The 23,230-nt window shown below is 38.8% G+C and overlaps 1 protein-coding gene across 6 annotated transcripts in view; it reads right to left on the minus strand.

The window, feature by feature from the left end:
• The window catches only part of PIK3C2G (phosphatidylinositol-4-phosphate 3-kinase catalytic subunit type 2 gamma), a 668,476-nt gene that overhangs the window by 606,358 nt on the left and 38,888 nt on the right, over positions 1–23,230 (minus strand). The window contains exon 3 of one of the 6 annotated variants that reach the window (XM_060413356.1): positions 971–22,597. The exons of the other annotated variants lie outside the window; for them this stretch is intronic. The gene's annotated coding sequence lies outside the window, so the exon portion shown is untranslated. The remainder of the gene's footprint in view (positions 1–970; positions 22,598–23,230) is intronic. 6 annotated transcript variants of the gene reach the window in all.

Genomic DNA, 23,230 nt, shown 5'->3' on the forward strand with positions numbered 1-23,230 from the left:
GATGTCATAGGGGAAGGAAAAGGTAAAAACTAGTTGGTAAATATATAAGCTTGAAGCCTTTATTGTCCTGAAATAAGTATTACATAAGATAATAACATTTTGAAAAAAAAATTTTGGGCCTTCTACCATTACATAGGGTACGATCCCCACCCCCCACCCCTGCCGAAGTCATCTGTCCACCTCCTGGACTGCAGCGCCCCTTCTGCCATCCTTGGTGAGCCTGCTGACTGCTGCATTTCAGGTTGCAGGTACCACCTGGGAAGCCCACCTCTTACAGATACCTCTGACCAACTGGCAAAACTATTGATCATGGTCTAAAACTCTGTACTATCTTGTATTACACCTTTCTGTCTTACAGGGTACACAACAAAGTCTACTGACAAATGGGACAGTTTGCTTTTACCTATGAACTTCATGGTCGTCTCTGGGCAGATCTGTAATGAGAGCTTGTCCTCTTTTGCCTGGCACTATCACATCAAGCTTGAGTGAGGAGTGCTTCTTATCAACTAAGAATATTCAGATTACATTGCTTTGTAAATAAGAAATAAACTTCTTTTGTGTATTAGTCCCATAAATTCAGTAGGACATATTTTTTGATCAACTATTTATAGGGCTTTTACTACTTTTTATAATATTAATATTGACTATATAAATATATGGATATGAATAGATATATCGTTTTAAACATTTATACTTTTATCTTTTAAAATGTATTTTGTTATTATTATTTGCCCAAATAAGAGATTTGGTCTTCATTCTTTAAAATTATTTTCCCAGTAAAAGAATGATTCTTTGGGGCTGATTTTGCGTTAAAAAGTAACATACTTGTCTATGTCAAATGGAAGAACTCTACTGTCAAAATGGTATGAAAATTTTCTTATAGCTTAATCTATACATATGTATCTGTGATGAATCAATTTTTCTAAGTATACTATTCATATTTGTATATAATAATATTTCTTTACTGTACCTTGATTTTTTAGCAAGGTGATCTGAGATGACACTGTTACAAGGAGTCTATGGAACAAAGGAATAAGAACAAGCATTCTTAGCAAAAAGAAAAAAGATAACTATGTGAGGTGATGGGTGTGTTAGTTAACTTGATTGTGGTAATCATTTCACAACATATGTGTGTGCTAAGTTACTTCAATCATGTCCAACTGTTTGCGACCTATGGACTGTAGCCTGCCAATCTCCTCTGTCCATGGGGTTCTCCAGGCACGAATACTGGAGTGGGTTGCCATTTCTTCCTCTAAGGGATATTCCTGACCCAGGGATGAAACCCATGTCTCCTGTGTCTCCTGTATTAGCAGGGGGGTTCCTTATCACTAGCAACACGTGGGAAGCCCTCACAATATATCTGTATATGAAATCACTATGTCATACACATTAAATGTATTGCAGTTTTTTCAGTTATACCTTAGTAAAGCTGAAAAATGTTTTCCATTAAAAAATAATTTCTATTTTAAAAATAGTTTCCATGAGATAAAATAATGAATGAACTGCTGGTGAACCATTGATTATTTTTCAGAGTGATATTTAAAGGTACTAGGTTAAAGGTAATGCTCAAAATTCTCCAATCCAGGCTTTAGCAATACATGAACCATGAACTTCCTGATGTTCAAGCTGGTTTTAGAAAAGTCAGAGACACCAGAGATCAAATTGCCAACATCCTCTGGATCATCAAAAAAGCAAGAGAGTTCCAGAAAAACATCTATTTCTGCTTTATTGACTATGCCAAAGCCTTTGACTGTGTGGATGACAATAAACTGTGGAAAATTCTGAAAGAGATGGGAATACAGACCACCTGACCTGCCTCTTGAGAAACCTATATGCAGGTCAGGAAGTAACAGTTAGAACTGGACATGGAACAACAGGCTGGTTCCAAATTGGAAAATAAAGTACGTCAAGGCTGTATATTGTCACCCTGCTTCTTTAACTTCTATGCAGAGTACATCATGAGAAATGCTGGGCTGGAAGAAGCACAAGCTGGAATCAAGATTGCTGGGAGAAAGATCAATAACCTCAGATATGCAGATGACACCACCCTTATGGCAGAAAGTGAAGAGGAACTAAAAAAGCCTCTTGATGAAAGTGAAAGAGGAGAGTGAAAAAGTTGGCTTAAAACTCAACATTCAGAAAACGAAGATCATGGCATCTGGTCTCATCACTTCATGGGAAATAGATGGGGAAACAGTGGAAACAGTGTCAGACTTTATTTTGGGGGGGCTCCAAAATCACTGCAGATGTTAATTGCAGCCATGAAATTAAAAGACACTTACTCCTTGGAAGAAAAGTTATGACCAACCTAGATAGCATATTCAAAAGCAGAGACTGTACTTTGCCAACAAAGGTCCATCTAGTCAAGGCTATGGTTTTCCCAGCAGTTATGTATGCATGTGAGAGTTGGACTGTGAAGAACCTGAGCACCAAAGAACTGATGCTTTTTAACTGTGGAGTTGGAGAAGACTCTTGAGAGTCCCTTGGACTGCAAGATCCAACCAGTCCATCCTAAAGGAGATCAGTCCTGGGTGTTCATTGGAAAGACTAATGCTAAAGCTGAAACTCCAATACTTTGGCCACCTCATGAGAAGAATTGACTCATTGGGAAAGACCCTGATGCTGGGAGGGATTGGGGGCAGGAGAAAAAGGGGATAACAGAGGATGAGATGGCTTGATGGCATCACCGACTCGATGGAAATGAGTTTGGGTAAACTCCAGGAGTTGGTGATGGACAGGGAGGCCTGGCGTGCAGCCATTCATGGGGTCTCAAAGAGTCAGACATGACTGAGTGACTGAACTGAACTGAGGTTAAAGGTACCAGGTTTCCCCTTTTATAATGTGATAGTTAAAAACATATTCACACATTTTTTGACACTTCTCCCACTGATAGGTTGATTCTAATTTCCTTCCCCTTGATACGGACTATCCTTGCTGACTCTCTTTTAACACATGGGATGAGATGGAAATAATGGAAAGGACTTATGAGACCGACTTAGAAAACAGCTTGAGCTCCAATCTCTTCCTGGGACCCTGCCTTGTTCAAAATTTGTATGGATGAATCTGGCTGCGCTGAAGACACCAGGACAGAAATACTATACTTCTTGGGGTTAGTGAGCACACAACTCCCAAACACAATGTGAATCCTCAGGTGATTTCAGCCTCTAAAACTGGACTACTCCAACCCATGCCATGTGGAGCAAAGGTTAAAGCGTCTGCCTGGAATGTGGGAGAGTCGGGTTCGATCCCTGGGTTGGGAAGATCCCCTGGAGAAGGAAATGGCAACCCACTCCAGTACTCTTGCCTGGAGAATCCCATGGAGGGAGGATCCTGGTAGGCTACAGTCCATGGGGTCACAAAAAGTCAGACACGACTGAGCGATTTCACTTCACTTCACTTCACTCCAAAGCATGCCATGTGAAGCAGGGATAAGTTATTTCCACTTATAGAATTCTAAGCCCAGAATATATTCTTGGTTATCTTTTGTTTGTTTGGTTTTTTTTTGGTGGAAGGAGTTCTTATGTGGCAATAGGTAATGAGAACAGATAATTCTTTAAAATCCCCAGTAACTCAGTCAATATGAAATGTTTGGCTTTCTTATTGGGCAAAAACATAATGAAAAAAAAAAAAAGAATCTTCCAAACCAGATTCAAAATTATCTACAATATCTAGTTATTCCCAAATTGCTCTCCTTATGACTATCACTCATATGTAAAACAACTTGTGAAAACCTAAAAATAATAAATTGCAGTTTTCCAAAGTGAGAAAAACCACAGCTACTTACAGCGCAGAAACAAATACATCAACATTAGGCCATAGAACATTGTAGGTTGAAGATAGCAAGTGTGTCTATAAATCTCAAAGATAGTTAAGCTGTAGCACTAGGCTGGGAATTGCCTGTGCTGCTTCTATTAAAAAAAAAAAAAAAAAGATGCCGTCATTCACTTTGGATGAGCTTCAGTGAGATAACACGTAATGAGGGGCAACAGCTGAGGAAGAGAATGCCAAAGGGGGAGGGGTCTTTGAAATGGTTTTGATTTAATACAAGGCATGCACTATTAATAAAGAGGTTGAATGATACCTGTATGTTTTATAGGTTTATAAATTGGCTGTAGTAAAATATTTTACATCTTAGATCACTAGGTATTGTTTCAGCTTATTATGGGAGATATCTATCTAGAGTTGACTGAATTGTATTAATCTGAACCTAGTTTAATGATGCCTTAACGTTTTTATGGGGGAATTTAATGTTTGCAATATCCATGTTCCTTACTTGAAAGTGTGACTTATAGGTTTCTCATCTTCCTTAAATTATGAAATCCTTCAGCTAATAAAGGAAAATGATTATAGTTTGCAAAAAAGGCAAAGTCATTTAACAATCCATATAACTGTCTATTGTAGGACTTTGCATAATAATTGTAATTTAGCTATTAGGGATTCTAAAGGCAGTTATCAGTCATACTCCACACTTCTGGGGAAATCAGGCAAAGTCCAGAGTATTGAAAGTATTTTAAATTCCCAAGGAAAAAAAAGCACACTGTAAATTGGGAATATACTCCATCATGACAACACATTTCAAGCAAGTAAGAAGTTCATCATAGTTTTCAAATGTATAAACCACCAAACAGTATTTTATTTCTTTTGGATAGAGATATAATTTATTATTAAGAATGGAACTATTAGTTCCTGTAAGGAAGGGATTAGCTGATAAAAAGTCATTCCAATGTGAAATTTGACCAACATTTTAGTAATCCTGGAAAAACTGAGACATAAAGAATTAAGAAAACACAGAAAATGGAAGAAGAGTAGGAAATGGAATTATTTGCCATTATGTGGAAGCATGACCATGAGTTACCTCTGTAGTTTTTAGATCACTTTATAAGATTGAGTGTTTAACATCTCAGTTTTACTTGTTTAGTCAACTCAGCTGTAAAAATGAGTATTAAACAACTAGACACATGAAAACATTTCAAAACACATATTAAGTTAAACTGATATTTTTTCCAGATACAGATTTATTTTCATGGTAACAAACTAATTCAGTTTTTAAATTTTGGGGTTATTTCTATACATATCTGTGATTAAAGTTTTGATGTTGAGTTGAAGACAGAAAATTTAACTTATTCAGGCAATAATTATAAAGAAAATAACCAGTTGGTTGATATTTATCAGAAAATTTTGAGGCCATAAGTAAAAGAAGTCTATATGTTACTTATTGTTATTCTCTGCAATAGGAAATGTTTTGAGCAAAATCTGCTCAAAAATAGTTTAAAAATTATGGAATTAGGTCATTCCAAATACTATTTATTGTTCTGTTAATAACATCTTTTTGAAGATAAACATATTCATTGGTAGACTACAACTAACACACACATATGTGTATTTGTGTATAGAGGTATGCTATATAGTTATACTATATGTCTATATTTATCTCTCTCTAAAGTTTTTTTTTTACTAAACACATTTAAACAAACTGAATTCACCTATAAAAAATATAAAACAACACAGCTTTAATGATTTTATCTTTACAGAACCAGTAGTAAATGATCATCTATCACAGAACTTTAATATTGGACATATATTGGCATGCCTTATTTAATCATGGAGATTTAATTGAAACATTGACTAGTTAAAAGGACCAAATCTACTATTTCACAATTTTCTGTTAAACTTCAATTTTTTAAATTAAATAATGACAGTTTGTAATAGCATTGAAATTTCATATAACACAGGTCATGTAACAGAATTTCAGTGTTTCACTTACAAAATTGAGAATAGAAATAATAGAAAAAATTGGAGATATCTTTGTGCTACCTTCTGGGCTAAAAATGCACTTTGCCTATATTACCCTTTTCTTAAGTCCTAGCTTTGCACAAGCAGAAAAGAAACCATCTGTCCCTTTCCTCTATGAGAACGATTTTCTGAAGTACATATCCCAAAATAACACTATCTTATTACTCAGGACCCACTGCTGCTGCTGCTGCTAAGTCGCTTCAGTCGCGTCTGACTCTGTGCGAACCCATAGATGGCAGCCCACCAGGCTCCGCCGTCCCTGGAATTCTCCAGGTAAGAACACTGGAGTGGGTTGCCATTTCCTTTTCCAATGCATGAAAGTGAAAAGTGAAAATGAAGTTGCTCAGTCGTGTCCGACTCCTAGCGACCCCATGGACTGCAGCCTACCAGGCTCCTCCTTCATGGGATTTGCCAGGCAAGAGTACTGGTGTGGGGAGCCATCGCCTTCTGCGCAGGACCCACTACCAACACCTGTATTTCTTTAAACAGTCACAGCTAGAGGAATAAGAGAAGCAACAGTTGCAAACTTTCTTCATCAGTATTGCAATCACGGATAAAGGCAAACACAGATGAGGTCAAGATTTGGTTGTAGAAAGGAAGTGTTGGAGCAGGAGCTCAAACGGGCTGTGGTTTAGAACTATTCATGTATGCTGCTGCTGCTGCTAAGTCGCTTCAGTCGTGTCCAACTCTGTGCGACCCTATAGACAGCAGCCCACCAGGCTCTCCCGTCCCTGGGATTCTCCAGGCAAGAACACTGGAGTGGGTTGCCATTTCCTTCTCCAATGCATGAAAGTGAAAAGTGAAAGTGAAGTCGCTCAGTTGTGCTCGACTCTTAGTGACCCCATGGACTGCAGCCCACCAGGCTCCTCCGTCCATGGGATTTTCCAGGCAAAAGTACTGGAGTGGGGTGCCATTGCCTTCTCCGATTCATGTATAGCATTTGTTAATAATAGAAAAAAAAAATTGTGTCATGTTATCCATTATATCTCCCTTGTAATGAGAAGAGAGCAAATTTGGGAACCACATTCACCTCCATAAAGCATAGCCAAACTAAATAAACTCTGATTATGCATAGAATTTGGGACTTCCTATTGGCTCAAGTAGTAAAGGATCTGCCTGCAATGTGGGAGACCGGGGTTAGATTCCTGGATCAGGAAGGTCTTCTGGAGAATGGAATGGCAACCCACTCCAGTACGATTGCCTGGAGAATTCCATGAACAGAGGAGCCTGGTGGGCTTCAGTCCATGGAGTCCCACAGTTGGACACAACTGAGAGACTAACATGCATAGAATTTATGCTGAGATGGGTACAACAACCACACTTCAAGTATGAGACTTGAGAGAGCTACACTATCCTTTTCTAAAATAATGAGGGTGATGAAGAGAAGGATAAAAATGGAAGTATCATATGCTGGCAAACCAGACCATTAAAACTTTCTTCCTTTTATAAGCATCAGGAAACATAGAACAGAACAGATAAATGCCCCTACCATCAGTTCAGTTCAGTCACTCAGTCTTGTCTGACTCTTTGCGACCCCATGAATCAAAGCACGCCAGGCCTCCCTGTCCATCACCAACTCCCGGAGTTCACTCAGATTCACGTCCATAGAGTCAGTGATGCCATCCAGCCATCTCATCCTCTGTCGTCCCCTTCTCCTCCTGCCCCCAATTCCTCCCAGCATCAAAGTCTTTTCCAATGAGTCAACTCTTCACATGAGGTGGCCAAAGTATTGGAGTTTCAGCTTCAGCATCATTCCTTCCAAAGAAATCCCAGGGCTGATCTCCTTCAGAATGGACTGGTTGGATCTCCTTGCAGTCCAAGGGAATCTCAAGAGTCTTCTTCAACACCACAGTTCAGAAGCATCAATTCTTTGGCACTTAGCCTTCTTCACAGTCCAATTCTCACATGCATACATGACCACTGGAAAAACCTAGCCTTGACTAGATGGACCTTAGTCGGCAAAGTAATGTCTCTGCTTTTGAATATGCTATCTAGGTTGGTCATAACTTTTCTTCCAAGGAGTAAGTGTCTTTTAATTTCATGGCTGCAATCACCATCTGCAGTGATTTTGGAGCCCAGAAAAATAAAGTCTGACACTGTTTCCACTGTTTCCTCATCTATTTCCCATGAAATGATGGGACTGGATGCCATGATCTTCATTTTCTGAATGTTGAGCTTTAGGCCAACTTTTTCACTCTCCTCTTTCACGTTCATCAAGAGGCTTTTAGTTCCTCTTCACTTTCTGCCATAAGGGTGGTGTCATCTGCATATCTGAAGTTATTGATATTTCTCCCAGCAATCTTGATTCTAGCCTGTGTTTCTTCCAGCTCAGCATTTCTCATAATGTACTCTGCATATAAGTTAAATAAGCAGGGTGACAATATACAGCCTTGACGTACTCCTTTTCCTATTTGGAACCAGTCTGTTGTTCCATATCCAGTTCTAACTGTTGCTTCCTGACCTGCATACAGATTTCTCAAGAGGCAGGTCAGGTGGTCTGTATTCCCATCTCTTTCAGAATTTTCCACAGTTTATTGTGATCCACACAGTCAAAGGCTTTGGCATAGTCAAGAAAGCAGAAATAGATGTTTTCTGGAACTCTCTTGCTTTTTCCATGATCCAGCGGATGTTGGCAATTTGATCTCTGGTTTCTCTGCCTTTTCTAAAACCAGCTTGAACTTCAGGAAGTTCATGGTTCATGTATTGCTAAAGCCTGGCTTGGAGAATTTTGAGCATTAGTTTACTAGCATGTGAGATGAGTGCAATTGTGCAGTAGTTAGACCATTCTTTGGCGTTGCCTTTCTTTGGGATTGGAATGAAAACTGACCTTTTCCAGCCTGTGGCCACTGCTGAGTTTTCCAGATTGCTGGCATATTGAGTGCAGCACTTTCACAGCATCATCTTTTAGGATTTGAAATAGCTCAACTGGAATTCCATCACCACCACTAGCTTTGTTCGCAGTGATCCTTTCTAAGGCCCACTTGACTTCACATTCCAGGATGTCTGGCTCTAGATGAGTGATCACACAGTCGTGATTATCTGGGTCATAAACATATTTTTTGTATAGTTCTCTGTGTATTCTTGCCACCTCTTCTTAATATCTGCTGCTTCTGTTAGGTCCATACCCCTTCTGTCCTTTATTGAGTCCATCTTTGCATGAATTGTTCCATTGGTATCTCTAATTTTCTTGAAGAGATCTCTAGTCTTTCCCATTCTGTTCTTTTCCTCTATTTCTTTGCATTTATCACTGAAGAAGGCTTTCTTACATCTTCTTGCTATTCTTGGGAACTCTGCATTCAGATGCTTATATATTTCCTTTTCTCCTTTGCTTTTCACTTCTCTTCTTTTCACAGCTATTTGTAAGGCCTCCCCAGACAGCCATTTTGCTTTTTTGCATTTCTTTTCCATGGGGATGGTCTTGATCCCTGTCTCCTGTACAATGTCACAAACCTCATTCCATAGTTCATCAGGCACTCTATCTATCAGATCTAGTCCCTTAAATCTATTTCTCACTTCCACTGTATAATCATAAGGTATTTGATTTAGGTCTTACCTGAATGGTCTAGCAGTTTTCCCTACTTTCTTCAATTTGAGTCTGAATTTGGTAATAAGGAATTCATGATCGGAGCCACAGTCAGCTCCTGGTCTTGTTTTTTGTTGACTGTATAAGAGCTTCTCCATCTTTGGCTAAAAAGAATATAATCAGTCTGATTTCACTGTTGACCATCTGGTGATGTAATAATGAACTTCTGAAAATATTACTTAAGATAAGAATACATAAATATTAATCCAAATTGGAAAATTACATATCCAAAAATATTTTTTAAAATGAAAAATAAGTAGAAAGTCTAGGACAGACTTTAAAACCTTCATTTTAGGCGAGAAAGGTTAAGCTGGAATTGCAGAAAATCAATTCAATGATGGTGATGTAAAACAAGAGGAGATTTTAAAGAATCAAATAACAAAGAAACATATTAAAAAGCATATGATATTAATAAATATTACAGGCATGAAAGTTAGACTCTAACTTTGTAACACATATTCCTTTACTATAAACTCAGAAATCTGTAGTAGAACAGTCCCTATCCTTGTAGTACAATGAAATAGATATAGTCCTAAATATCAAATATGATTCAATGTGTTTCAGAAAAAAAAAAAAAAATTACAGAGTCTCCCAGGAAGAAAAAAAGTTAAAAATCAGTGGAAAAATTTAGCTTGCCTTAAATTTCTTTGCAATTATGTGATAGTTGTTATGAGAAGTGAAATGTCTAATGAGGAAAACTTTTGCTAAATTTTAGTTATAAAGACAAAAATTCTGGTTGAATTATGAAGACAACTTCAAATATACAAATGCTTGAAAAATACACTCAGAGTTACTGAAAGATTATCAATGTTTCAATTCCGATAAACAGAGAATAATCAAAATTAAGAGTTTAAAACTAGAAGGCTAGTGTTAAGTTTAATCATATGCATAAGATGATATGTGTGATATTATTTACCATCAGTGACCCTAGATGGGGAAGTCTAAAAATCTAAGCTATCACTAATCAGAGAAACAAACTATCTTAGGCAGACTTCATTAAAACAGAGAAACTTTTAAACAAGAATACTGTCTAAAGAAATGGTTAAAGTAGTTATGGTATGTGGACTATATGCTGGGAGGGATTGAGGGCAGGAGGAGAAGGGGATGACAGAGGATGAGATGGCTGGACTGCATCACTGACTCCATGGACATGAGTTTGGGTGAACTCCAGGAGTTGGTGATGGATGGGGAGGTCCGGTGTGCTGTGATTCATGGGGTCGCAGAGTCGGACGCGACTGAGCAACTGAACTGAACTGAACTAAATAATTACTTATTCAGTATATGCCAGATGCATAGTACAGTGCTAGACAATTGAAATATATTTCATATAAAGGATCCCTGAAGAGAAGATACTGTTGACTCATTTTACCTAACTTAATCATATCATTTACATACCTCAACAAAGACAAAAAGATTAACCTAGATCAAAGGCTAGCTATTACCTGAACTGGGATTCAGAAATGAATGTAGCTAAGTCTATATTGCTCTCTCTACCACACCACACCCCCTCGATAGTATTGTAAAACAGACACCCATTTAAAATCATATTTATAAATGATTTTTAATCTGAGGGGAGATACCTGTGTTTTGATGATAAATGTAAAAGCAGGATACAAAAGTATAGGTAAGTATAATTTCATTCATGTACAAATGTATCTTTGAAAAATGATTGCAATGCTGCTGCTGCTGCTGTTGTTGCTAAGTCACTTCAGTCGTGTCCGACTCTGTGTGACGCCATAGACGGCAGCCTGCCAGGCTCCCCTGTCTCTGGGATTCTCCAGGCAAGAACACTGGAGTGGGTTGCCATTTCCTTCTCCAATGCATGAAAGTGAAAAGTGAAACTGAAGTCACTCAGTCCTGTCTGACTCTTAGCGACCCCATGGACTGTGGCCCACCAGGCTCCTCCATCCATGGGATTTTCCAGGCAAGAGTACTGGAGTGGGGTGCCATTGCCTTCTCCAGTGAGTGCAATAAAATATGCTAAATGATTATGAGCTCTTGATGATTTTTCTGTGATTTCCAAATTTTCTATAAATAAACATTAATTAATTCTGTAATCAAAAGACAGCCAAAGACTATTTCATATTCACAAATATTGAGTCTATTGGGTTGATTTGCATAGTCAAATTTTTATATGGATTCTAAAAAATCTCCTCAGTTTATCTTTATTTACTAATATCTGTAGATTTTTATTTGTCAATCTAAATCAAATCCTAAATCTTATTAATCACATTTATTAATTTTCTATTTTAAGATAGATTTCCACTCTAATTTTCTACAAGACCAGGTGTTATAATTTGGAAAACAAAAGATATATGCTTTTGCATTTTTGATTAAGATAATTTACATACAACGAAAAGCACATATTTTAAATGCACAGTTCAGTGAATTTAAACAAATGTATTCACCTGTGTTACTGCTGTCAGATCATGATATAGAACATTTCTGTCATTCTGGAAACTGCCCTTATGCCCTTTTTCAAGCAATGGAAATGTTTGCCAGATTTTCATAAATGTTTGTGTAACTTCATAAACAATAGAAAGTACATGTGATCTTTAGGCAATAAATAGACCTCTATTACATTATCTCAAGCTCCAGGAAAGTGGAGTTGGTGATTCACTTTCACTACCGTCTACTTAGGGTCTTACTACAGTGTCTGGCATATAGCTGGAGCCCATAGAATACTTATTGGATAAAACATTTGAATGCCTATTATATGGCAAGCACTGTGCTATTATACCTTGGTGATTAGTTTTATTATAATATTCTTTGATCATAGAAACACATGCTGTTAATAAGTAGAAAGTGCTTAAAATAAAAGTATGAAGAACAAAAGTTCTCATAGTTCTCCTTCCATCCTCAATCACTCCAAGAATTGTCAGTCTCATTAGTTTAGTGTTCTTCTTTCATTCTTATCTTTGCACTTACAAACATGAAAAAGTGAGTGTTATTCGTTCAGTTGTGTCAGACTCTGCATCCCCATGAACTGTAGCCCACCATGCTTCTCTGTCCATGGAATTCTCCAGGCAAGGATACTGGAATGGGCTGCCACTTCCTTCTCCAGTGGATCTTCCTGACCCAGGGATTAAACCCGGGTCTCTTATATTACAGGCAGATTCTTTACTGTTTGAGCCACCAAAGAAGCCTACTTAAAAACATAAAAATCATATATTCTTTTAAAAGACAAAATGATGTTTATTGGTAATCTGTTATGGGGCAGGCTTTGTTCTTAGCTTTGGAGATACAGCAGCAAACAAAATATATTAAATGCCATGCCTTCATGAAGCTTATATTTTAAAGAGAAGAGACAATGATAAACAAAATATGTAAATGCTACAGGATGTCAGATAATGTTGAGTGCACAAGGACTACAGAGAAAAACTAAGCAGCCAAAAAAGAGCGGGCATGCAAGGGGAGTGGGAGGAAGAGGGATGGCTATTTTAAATTTGTGTTAGGTACTGACTTTTTGAGAACATCTTTAGAGCAAAGATGGGAAGACAGTAAGAAGCAAAACACTCAAGAAAAAAAATTTTTTTTTTTCTAGTCCAAAGCCATGTGGCTTACTGGGAGTTGGGACCAAGTGAATTGTGGTGGAAAAGGGTTGAAAGGTGTTGCCTTTCAAAGAGATGGCAGGTGGGAGGATGAGCAAGGGATGCAGGGCCCAGGCTTTTGTAGTTCTCCTTTGCACACAGCCTTTGACCAGGCCGCCTTGGGCCAAGGACTTCACCATGCGCTCAGCCAAGCCCACCTCCAGCTCCGCAGACAGTGGTTGGGGTACAACCCCCACCATGTCCACCACCACCAAGAGCCTCATCTGATCTTCAGTGACCAGGGTCCATCCAGCTTGCACTGCAGTGGGTGACAGCTCTGCATCAGTCATAGGTGGGCCTACTGCATGAACTTGGAGCCACATTCTGTGCACTTGAACTTCCTCTATCCCCTGGGGCTGTCTGACATGTCCACACACCTGGTCCAGCCCTTTAAATGTCTTCCCACAAATCTGGCAGAAGTGGATCCTCCTGGTGGCGCCCTCCCCATGGTGGTTGACCACGTGCCCTTCATCAGGGCCCTTCTCCGTGTTAAACTGGCTGCAAAACTCTTAGTTAGAGGCTTCTGGCTGGTGTGGGTGTCCTTGTGTTAGTCCGGGCTGGCTTGGGTGCAGAGTCTTACACTGGCCAGTGTACCGTTCTCAGGTACATGTGAGAATGGCCTTCTGGGTAAATGCACAGCTGCAGAACTTGCAGACACATGACCTCTAATTCCTGTATTTGGCCTTAAGGTACATCTGCAGTCAAAGTCCCAACACACATATAGACCCTACAGTGCTTAAAAGCCTGGTGCAGCCACAGTTCCCTTGGGACAGGAAGCACTTCACACAGCTGGGACAGGTATGGGGCCTGGGGATTTGAGAAGCTTCCTGTAGCTCTGCCTGGACTGCTTCTACAGGAACTGCTGCAAACAGGAAGAACACTGCGAGGGCATCTCTTCCTTGTGGAGCACCAAGAGTACCAACGGATCCTACAGCAGAAGGTCTCCTGGCTCTTCTGCCACATGAAGACATGTTCTGATAGGTTCCTGCAACTTCCGGTTTTGTGCTTCAAGAGGTTCTCTTTAGGAAATTAACACTTCCCAAATTTAGGACACTACAAGTGTGTCTCCACAGTGTGTTTCCTGTTGGAACTTTTTGGAAGAAAAAGGACTGTGGGAGTTTTAATTTCACTTGCTGTGTTAAGTGCCTTGAAGTAAAAATACTCAGTGTGCCAAGGTGGCATATTTTGGGTAAGCTATTTTGATTTTCTTCAGATGGATACAGATGTCTTCAAGGATTATAAGGTTGTGTGCTTATTTTTGTGAGACACAAAATAAATATTTTTGTGGGAATGGAGTGGGGGAACAGCACTTGGAATGAAGTGCATGCCGCTGTGCTAAGTCATTTCAGGCATGTCCGGCTCTTTGCGACTCAATGTTCTGAAGCCCACCAGGCTCCTCTGTCCATGAAATTTTTCAGGCAAGATATTGGAATGAGCTGCCATTCCCTCCTCCAGGATATCTTCCCTACCCAGGGATCAAATCCATGTCTCTTATGTCTCCTGCATTGGCAGATGGATTCTTCACCACTGGTACAATCTGGGAAGCCCTAGAATGAAGTATTTCAAGCCTGTCCAAATAAGAAAAACATCCCCTCTATACATGAGATCTGACCCGCGAGTCAGGCTAGGACTGCAATCAGGGGGAAGACAATGTGTAATGTGTGGTATAGGATGTTTGGCCCCCGTAGTTGTGAAAAATATAAAGAAATTCATGAAGTGTACAGGGGATCTGGTTAAAATTACCAAATAAATATGTCTAACTACTTTTAGTTCAGAATCTTATGTGTTTACAGTTGCCACACAAATACCTCACCATGCAAATTCTTAATCCTTTATCTTATTTTAGGATAAGAGATGTATGATCATGCATCTGGAATTATGAAGACAGATGGAGTGAATGCATTTTGCAAAGGCAGGCTCCATCTGACTCACACATGGATGAGAAACCATCTTAGCAGTATGCACTGGCAGATATGTCTCTGGACTTTGTAATCCTCTTATTTTATTATCATGCTTGTTTTTTATTTTAAATGCATTAAAATGCCTTGCATTTTTATCTCTAAACATCTAATGTAAAAGTCATATCTCACATTGCTCTTTTAAAACACAATTAGAAAAGCATTTCTGAGATTATCATTCAATTTATTGCATTTCAGTGATATTTTGTTACTTGTGCCATAGGAAGCTAATAGGCCTCATGAACTGTATCTAGAATACGAGTTGTACAGCTAGCATATTCCAACCTCTAAATGCCTTTCATGTCAGCATGAGAGATACGATCAGGCATTTGAAAGCTCTGGCCTATTTATAAAGATACCATCAAAACCTGCCTGATGTAGCTGACTTATGAATCAATTATCTGAACTACACCAAGTGATGTATCTATTCTGAAATTTAGAGTCATATATTTGAAGCTAAACTACAAACAGATAAACTATTCAACAGCCTATCGTGATTCTTATCTTCATGTCTATATCTGTCAAACGTGGGAAGAAAAAAAAGGCGAAATCTTACTGATTTTACTGAGAAGAGTTTAAAAAAAAATCACACAGATACAAATTCTCTCTCTCTCTTGCTCTATTTCTATCTTTCTAACACACACACACACACACACACACACACACACACACACACACATACACACCCCTAGCTTTCAAATTACTTATGACTTGAAAAATGAACACACAGATCAAAAAGTAAAATTTAAATAAAATTAAGAGCATGCAAGGGATGACTCATTGTAAAAGGGGGAAAATAATGATTAATATTACTTCTCTTAAATTTTGTATCTTACATGAAATGCATGAGTATTTCAGTAAATAGAAATGTCATTGTTATGGCAAAACTTACAGAGCCACTAGTTGCATAGAGATGAGTTATGTTTCATCCCAGATGTTGTTGAAAATAAGCCAAACCTAAGAGATGGGGTGGAAGGGCATCCCTGGTGGCTCAGATGGGAAAGAGTCTGCCTGCAATACAGACGCTGCTGAAGATGCAGGTTCAATCCCTGGGTTGGGGAGATCCTCTGGAGAAAGGCATGGCAACCCACTCCAGTAATCTTGCTTGGAGAATCCAATGGACAGAGGAGCCTAATGGGCTACAGTCCATAGGGTCATAAAGAGTCAGCCATGACTGAAGTGAGTTAGCACAGCACACAGCGCCAGAGATGGGTGTCCTTTTCTGTTTTGTTTTTAGGTGATATTTCATAAGATATATTCTATTTCAAGACTTGCTCTTCATTTCTGAAATTAATTATCTCTGTTTTACTGCTTTGCCTGGTGTTCAGATTTCAGATATGTTTTATTCATGCTGATCAGATTCCTGAGAAACACATGCGCTAGGATGACAAAGTATTACTTTAAACTGAGGACATTAACTTCTAACTACTCAATGAGTTATCTTCTCAATAGGAAAATCTGTTTTAAGAGACCAAATTAGATTCCATACATATGTATAGAATCTAGAAAGATGGTACAATAAGTCTGTTTTCAGGGCGGAAATAGACACAGACATAGAGAACCAACATGTGGACACAGGGGGAAGTGGGGGGTGAAGAGATGCATTGAGAGGATAGGCCTGACAAATACACACTACCATATGTAACAGAGATATGTAACTAGTGGGAAGCTGCTGTATAGCACTGGGAGCTCAGCTCAGTGTTCTGAGATGACGTAGATGGGTGGGATGGGGAAAGGTGGTGGGAGGGAGGCTCAAGAGGGAGGGGATATATGCATACATATAGCTGATTCACTTTGCTGTACAGCAGAAATTAACATAACATTGTAAAGCAATTATACTGCAATAAAAATGAGTGCTCAAATTAATATCAGAAGTCTGCTATTCTGCATAGAATTAAAATAAACTCAACATTGTATTGCTTCCTTGGAAAACAATGACTTCTAAGGTGAGTTAAAAAAAAAAAAAGAGGAAGTTAGGCAAAAAGTGCTGAAAAGGGCCTTTGTGTAATTCAACATAATCCAAAGTTTCAGAAGTTGTGTTTCCTCATCAGAATCTCTTGGGATTAGGAGAGGTGAAGGAGGTAAAGTTCACTTAAAAATCCAGAGTCCTGAGACCCACCCTGGATTCACTAAATAAATATCTGTGGGTATATGATAAGAATCAGTTTGAGTATACTTTTTAGTAATTCTTGGCACACTCAAGCATATCTTTTAACACATGAGATATTTCTAGTTCATCATGCTGTTTCTATTTTGTCATGGGTATATTCAGATTTTTGTAACTATATGTATGCAAAAATTAATATTTGATAGATATATTTTTGTCCGTAATAATACTGTGAAGGCATAATGGTGGAAAACATTTACATGCATGGTTTAAAAACATAAAAGTCAAAGTGAAAGTCCCTCACTCATGTCTGACTCTTTGGGACCCCATGGACTGTAGCCTCCCAGGCTTCTCTGTCCATTGAATTCTCCAGGCAAGAATACTGGAGTGGGTAGCCATTCCCTTTTCCAGGGGAACTTCCTGACCTAGGGATCAAACCCAAGTCTCCTGCTTTGCAGGCAGATTCTTTACCATCTGAGCCACCAGGGAAGCAGATCAAGTGGAATACTTTTGTAAAACTCTTTGCTGAACACAACCATAAAAGAAATGAACAACTACTGTCAGTTCAATTCAGTTCAGTCACTCAGTCGTGTCCGACTCTCTGCGACCCCATGAATCGCAGCACACCAGGCCTCCCTGTCCATCACCAACTCCCGGAGTTCACTCAGACTCACGTCCATCGAGTCAGTGATGCCATCCAGCCATCTCATCCTCTGTCGTCCCCTTCTCCTCCTGTCCCCAATCCCTCCCAGCATCAGAGTCTTTTCCAATGAGTCAACTCTTCACATGAGGTGGCCAAAGTACTGGAGTTTCAGCTTTAGCATCATTCCTTCCAAAGAAATCCCAGGGCTCATCTCCTTCAGAATGGACTGGTTGGACCTCCTTGCAGTCCAAGGGAATCTCAAGAGTCTTCTCCAACACCACAGTTCAAAAGCATCAATTCTTCGGCCGCTTAGCCTTCTTCACAGTCCAACTCTCACATCCATACATGACCACAGGAAAAACCATAGCCTTGACTAGATGGACCTTAGTCGGCAAAGTAATGTCTCTGCTTTTGAATATGCTATCTAGGTTGGTTATAACTTTTCTTCCAAGGAGTAAGCGTCTTTTAATTTCATGGCTGCAGTCACCATCTGTAGTGATTTTGGAGCCCCCCAAAATAAAGTCTGACACTAGTTGCCACAAAATAAACTCCATCAAGCAATAATTTAGCTGTGGTCTTGAAATAAGACTGGCTTTATTATTAATGTATATTGATATATATTATTGATGTGTATTATTAATGAACATTTCTTTAAGAATTGAGGACTTGGAATTAAAGAACAGAACAGATACTCAGAACTCATTTAATCTATATATTCACTGAGTTTTAATTAAAATCTTATATGCTGCTTGTAAAAAAGTACTCTTGTGGTAGCTACTGTATGCATTTTCTAGTTTATGGTTTCATACATACCAGGACCTAAGAGATTCACTAGTCCCTGTACAAGAATAGCTTGATATAAGGGGTCATTAGCTGTACAAGGAGGAAGACATAATGAGCTACATAAGCAACTGCAAATTCTAGATAAAGAATAGATGACATGCTTGTGTGCAGTTACTCACATAGGAATAAGAAACCCTGGGCAATCTCTTACATTTCTATTGACCGAGGTCACAGTTGAGGCAGCACATGGATGTACTTCTGCCTGCAAAAGGGAATTGTGTCACCTATAGTATAGAAGAGAAGGGATTAGGAAAACAGATACCAAAGCATATGACACCTATTTTCGAGGAATTCACTCTCACTGGAAATGCATGCAACTAATGCTAACAGAACATCCGCTGGGCTTCTCTAGTGGACGAGATGTCTTGAAGTCAATTTCAGCATCAACTTACATTCAAGAGTCACCAATTTGAAGTACGCAAAGCACTGAAAAGCAATTTACGTCTTCACTAAAATGTCTCAAATACATGGCAAGAGAAATTATATCACATGTAAAATCCACTTACTTTTGCTAATCTCCCCAAAGTACTAAATATTACAGAAGTCTTCCCCCTACAAATCTTTGTAATTCCATCTATAAGAGAAGTCTTTTCCTCTCTCAAAACAGTAATTTCAACTTGGTAATGTCATCTCCTCTTTCTTTTGCATTATCTATAGACTGGTTTAATCATCTCCTGACTTCTTCCATTATCACAGATAACTCAACAGTTACAACTACAAATCTCCTTATAAAGTAGAGTTAGGTAAAAAGTTTGCTATTGATCTGTGTTACACAAATGACTTAAAAATTCCTTGGGAGTACAGAGGAATTTTCTTGTCTCCTTTTCACTTTTTTTTTTTTCTTTCCTTTCCTGGGGGCTTCCCTGGTGGCTAGACAGTAAAGAGGCTGCCTGCAGTGCAGGATCCCTGGGTTGGGAAGATCCCCTGGAGAAGGCAATGGTACCCCACTCCAGTACTCTTGCCTGGAAAATTCCATGGATGGAGGAGCCTGGCAGGCCACAGTCCATGGGGTCGCAAAGAGTCGGACAGGATTGAGTGACTTCACTTTCTTTCTTTTCTCTCCTTTTTCTCTTTTTCTTGTTATGTCCTCTTTATTTATTCATTTAGTTTTGTAGAAGTCAGGAAAGTTTTCACAAGGTGAAATACAAATGAGCCATTTCTCCAGTACCTACACTTAAAGTCAATAATCCTTATAAGATCTGCAGTGTTTTCTGTATTACCTGCCTGTGTCAATCTGTTGGACCTTATCTAGTTACAGATGAGAAAAATTTTTAATAATTTTATTTATTTATTTTTGACTGCTCTGAGTCTCCACTGCTGCACCGGTTTGTCTTTAGTTGTGGAGAGCACAACTAGTTGTCTCTAGTTGCTCTGCTAAGGTTTCTCACTGCAATGGCGTCTCTCGCTGTGGAGCATGGGGCTCAACGGTGCATGGCCCTCAGTAACTGAGGTGCCTGGGCTTCAGTTGTTGTGGCTCATGGGCTCAGTAGTTGTGGCTCCCAGTCAGGCTTAATAACTGTAGCCCGCGGGCCTATGTGGCATGTGAGATCTTCCATGATCAGGGATCGAACCCATGTCTCTTGCGTTGACAGGTGGGTTCTTTACCACTGAGCCACCAGGGAAACCTCAAAAAGGCACTGAGAAGGACTGCAGTTAATTCTTGGTGTTAATTTGGATGATGGTCTATATTGTAATCATATGAAACGACCAAATGTATCTGAAGCATGCTTTCTCTTAATCTGTCTCTTTTTCTTTCTCCACCTCCTTCTCTTAGGTCACTCCTGACAGATGTTTCTAAGCAATAAAATGGATTATATATGAAATGGATAGAAACAATGTGAAAAAAATAAAGAGTCAGTGGATTGGGGGAATCTATAGTGCTGTCTTACCAGAAGTTTATGAAGATAATGAAGCTGTTTTCAGGCACTCATTATGTTCTCACTTAAAGCTTTCCATCTTTTTCTATTTGTTTCTGTTACTTTTACATTTAATATGTATTGGGTGGGAAAATTTAGATGAACGTGCTTTTCAAATTAAAGCTTCACACTCAGTATTGTCAAGACTTAAGTGAAGGTACTAACCTTTCTTGCAATTGTCACATCTTGAAAATAAAAATGTCTATTTTATGAAATTGGAGGCATTAAATCAACTAGCATATTTAAAGCTCTTAGGGTACTGTACAGTAAGCAAAAACCAGTCAATAAATGTTTTTTTACGTCTTCATCTACTTTGTTAAAATATATTTCCCTGAAAAGGTTAATATCAGGAAGTTGCATGAAAGGGAGTTTTGTTAGTAACTGCTTGTTTTGAAGGCCTTCACATTTTGAGCTTTGATGTAAGAGTAAAATACCAAATTTCTTCTATTTTAAAGGGGATTCTTAAATGTTTATGCTGGGAGAATTGAGATAGAGTTTCTTTTTTTAATACAAATTTATTTATTTTAATTGGAGGTTAATTACTTTTAGCTGTAGCTGTGCTGTGCTGGGCTGTCACTTCAGTCATGTCCAACTTTTTGCGACCCCATGGACTGTAGCCCACCAGGCTCCTCTGTCAACGGGATTCTCCAGGCAAGAACACTGGAGTAGGTTGCCATGCCCTCCTCCAGGGATCTTCCTGACCCAGGGGACGAACCTGCATCTCTGCATTGGCAGGCTGGTTCTTTACCACTAGCACCACCTGGGAAGCCGCAAGTCATAGCTGTAGGAGAAGATAATATAGTTGAGTCTTGAAGAGTGGCAAGGGTTAGGGGTGCCAATACCTTGTGAAATAAAAACTCTATGTATAATTTTACAGTTGGCCCTCTGCTTCTAAGGTTCCACATCCATGGATTCCACCAACTGTGTTTCGTGTAGTACTGAGTGTGTACTATTGAAAAAATCTGCAAGTAAGTGCACCTGTGCAGTTCAAATCTGTATTGTTCAAGAGTCAACTCTACTTGAATATTAGGCTCTGTTAGTTACAAAACTTCCGTCACTATATTATTGGCAATAAAATCGTTTATAAATATAATCATGGAAAAAGTGAAACATTATAATTTCCAAATCCTTAGCTGGTTATAAAGTAACAACATGTGAAGATGACAATTTTACCATAAACACAATGATGCTTTATATCCTGTGTTAGATATCAGAAGAACCATTTATTCCTATGTCTAATAAAACTTCATAACTAATTAAGTGCTGTTGTTAAATAATTTCTTTTTATAGTAAAAGCTTTACAACTAACAAGTGAGACACTGATGCAAGTCATTATCAATTTCTCTGTGATTATTATAGTTTCCATAATAATCTGCACTCTACTGACATAGATTAGGCAGCCCTTCAGTTCAGTTCAGTTCAGTTCAGTTCAGTCACTCAGTCACGTCCGACTCTTTGCGACCCCATGAATCACAGCACGCCAGGCCGAGAAGGCAATACTGGAATTGCAACCCACTCCAGTACTCTTGCCTGGAAAATCCCATGGGCGGAGGAGCCTGGTAGGCTGCAGTCCATGGGGTCGTGAAGAGTCAGACACGACTGAGTGACTTCACTTTTCCTTTTCACTTTCATGCATTGGAGAAGGAAATGGCAACCCACTCCAGTGTTCTCACCTGGAGAATCCCAGGGACGGGGGAGCCTGGTGGGCTGCTGTCTATGGGGTCTCACAGAGTCAGACACGACTGAATCGACTTAGCAGCAGCAGCAGGCAGCACTTTAAAGACCAGCCTCATTAACTTTGGTTTCACAAAAAGACGAGAAAAAGCCAGATTTAATTTCATGGGGTCTCAGAATTGCAAAGTAACACCAAAGCTCTCAGACTAAAGATATAAGCAGATTATAATGTCTATAATTGTGAATGTGACTCTTGTTCTAAAACTATCTTTGGGAGGTCAATTCACTAATATTTGTTTACAATCATCTGTTGGTGGCTCAGTGGTAAAGAATAGACCTGCCAATGCAAGAGTCGCAGGTTTGATCCCTGGATAGGGAAGATCTCCTGAAGGAAATGGCAACCCACTCCAGTATTCTTGCCTGTGCAATCCCAAGGACAGAGGAACCTGGTCGGCTAAAGTCCATGAGGTTGCAAAGAGTCGAACATGACCTAGTGAATAAAACAAAAAATATTTTTTTTACTTAGATTTCAGTTAAATAGAATAGCACCTAGAAACTCAGGCAATTGCACAGCAGACTTAGTTAATCGGTTATGGTTTATGTTTATTATCCGAGGGATGTACTTATAAGAAACATAAAAATACTCCCAGAAGGAAAGCCCAAAATGTATTAGTGATGCTTCAGATATATTGTAAATGTTGTCAAATTTAGACAAATACTGACAGTTTAAAACAATAGCAATAATAGGTCAATTGAATAGATAAAAACTCAAAACATAACTAAAAGGCTAGGAAAGAGCATGACTTTTTCAGAAGAAGATTAAAGAAAATAATTAACTTTATAAATTGCTAAGTTACAAATACATTGATACATTTCTACCATGGGAACTTTTAGCTCCGATTGAGATAAGAGTAGCTACCAGCAGAAAAGCATTCCCATCTAGTATAGAGAAATATAAAATGCATAAAATAAAATAAATTAAAAATACACAAAACATAATTAAAATACAGAAAAAAAATCAGAAGGAAATTGAGAGTTCCTAAGGTCAAAATGCAGATGACACCACCCTTATGGCAGAAAGTGAAGAGGAACTAAAAAGCCTCTTCATGAAAGTGAAAGAGGA

The sequence above is a fragment of the Ovis aries genome, chromosome 3, assembly GCF_016772045.2.
Source record: "Ovis aries strain OAR_USU_Benz2616 breed Rambouillet chromosome 3, ARS-UI_Ramb_v3.0, whole genome shotgun sequence".
Taxonomy (NCBI): domain Eukaryota; kingdom Metazoa; phylum Chordata; class Mammalia; order Artiodactyla; family Bovidae; genus Ovis; species Ovis aries.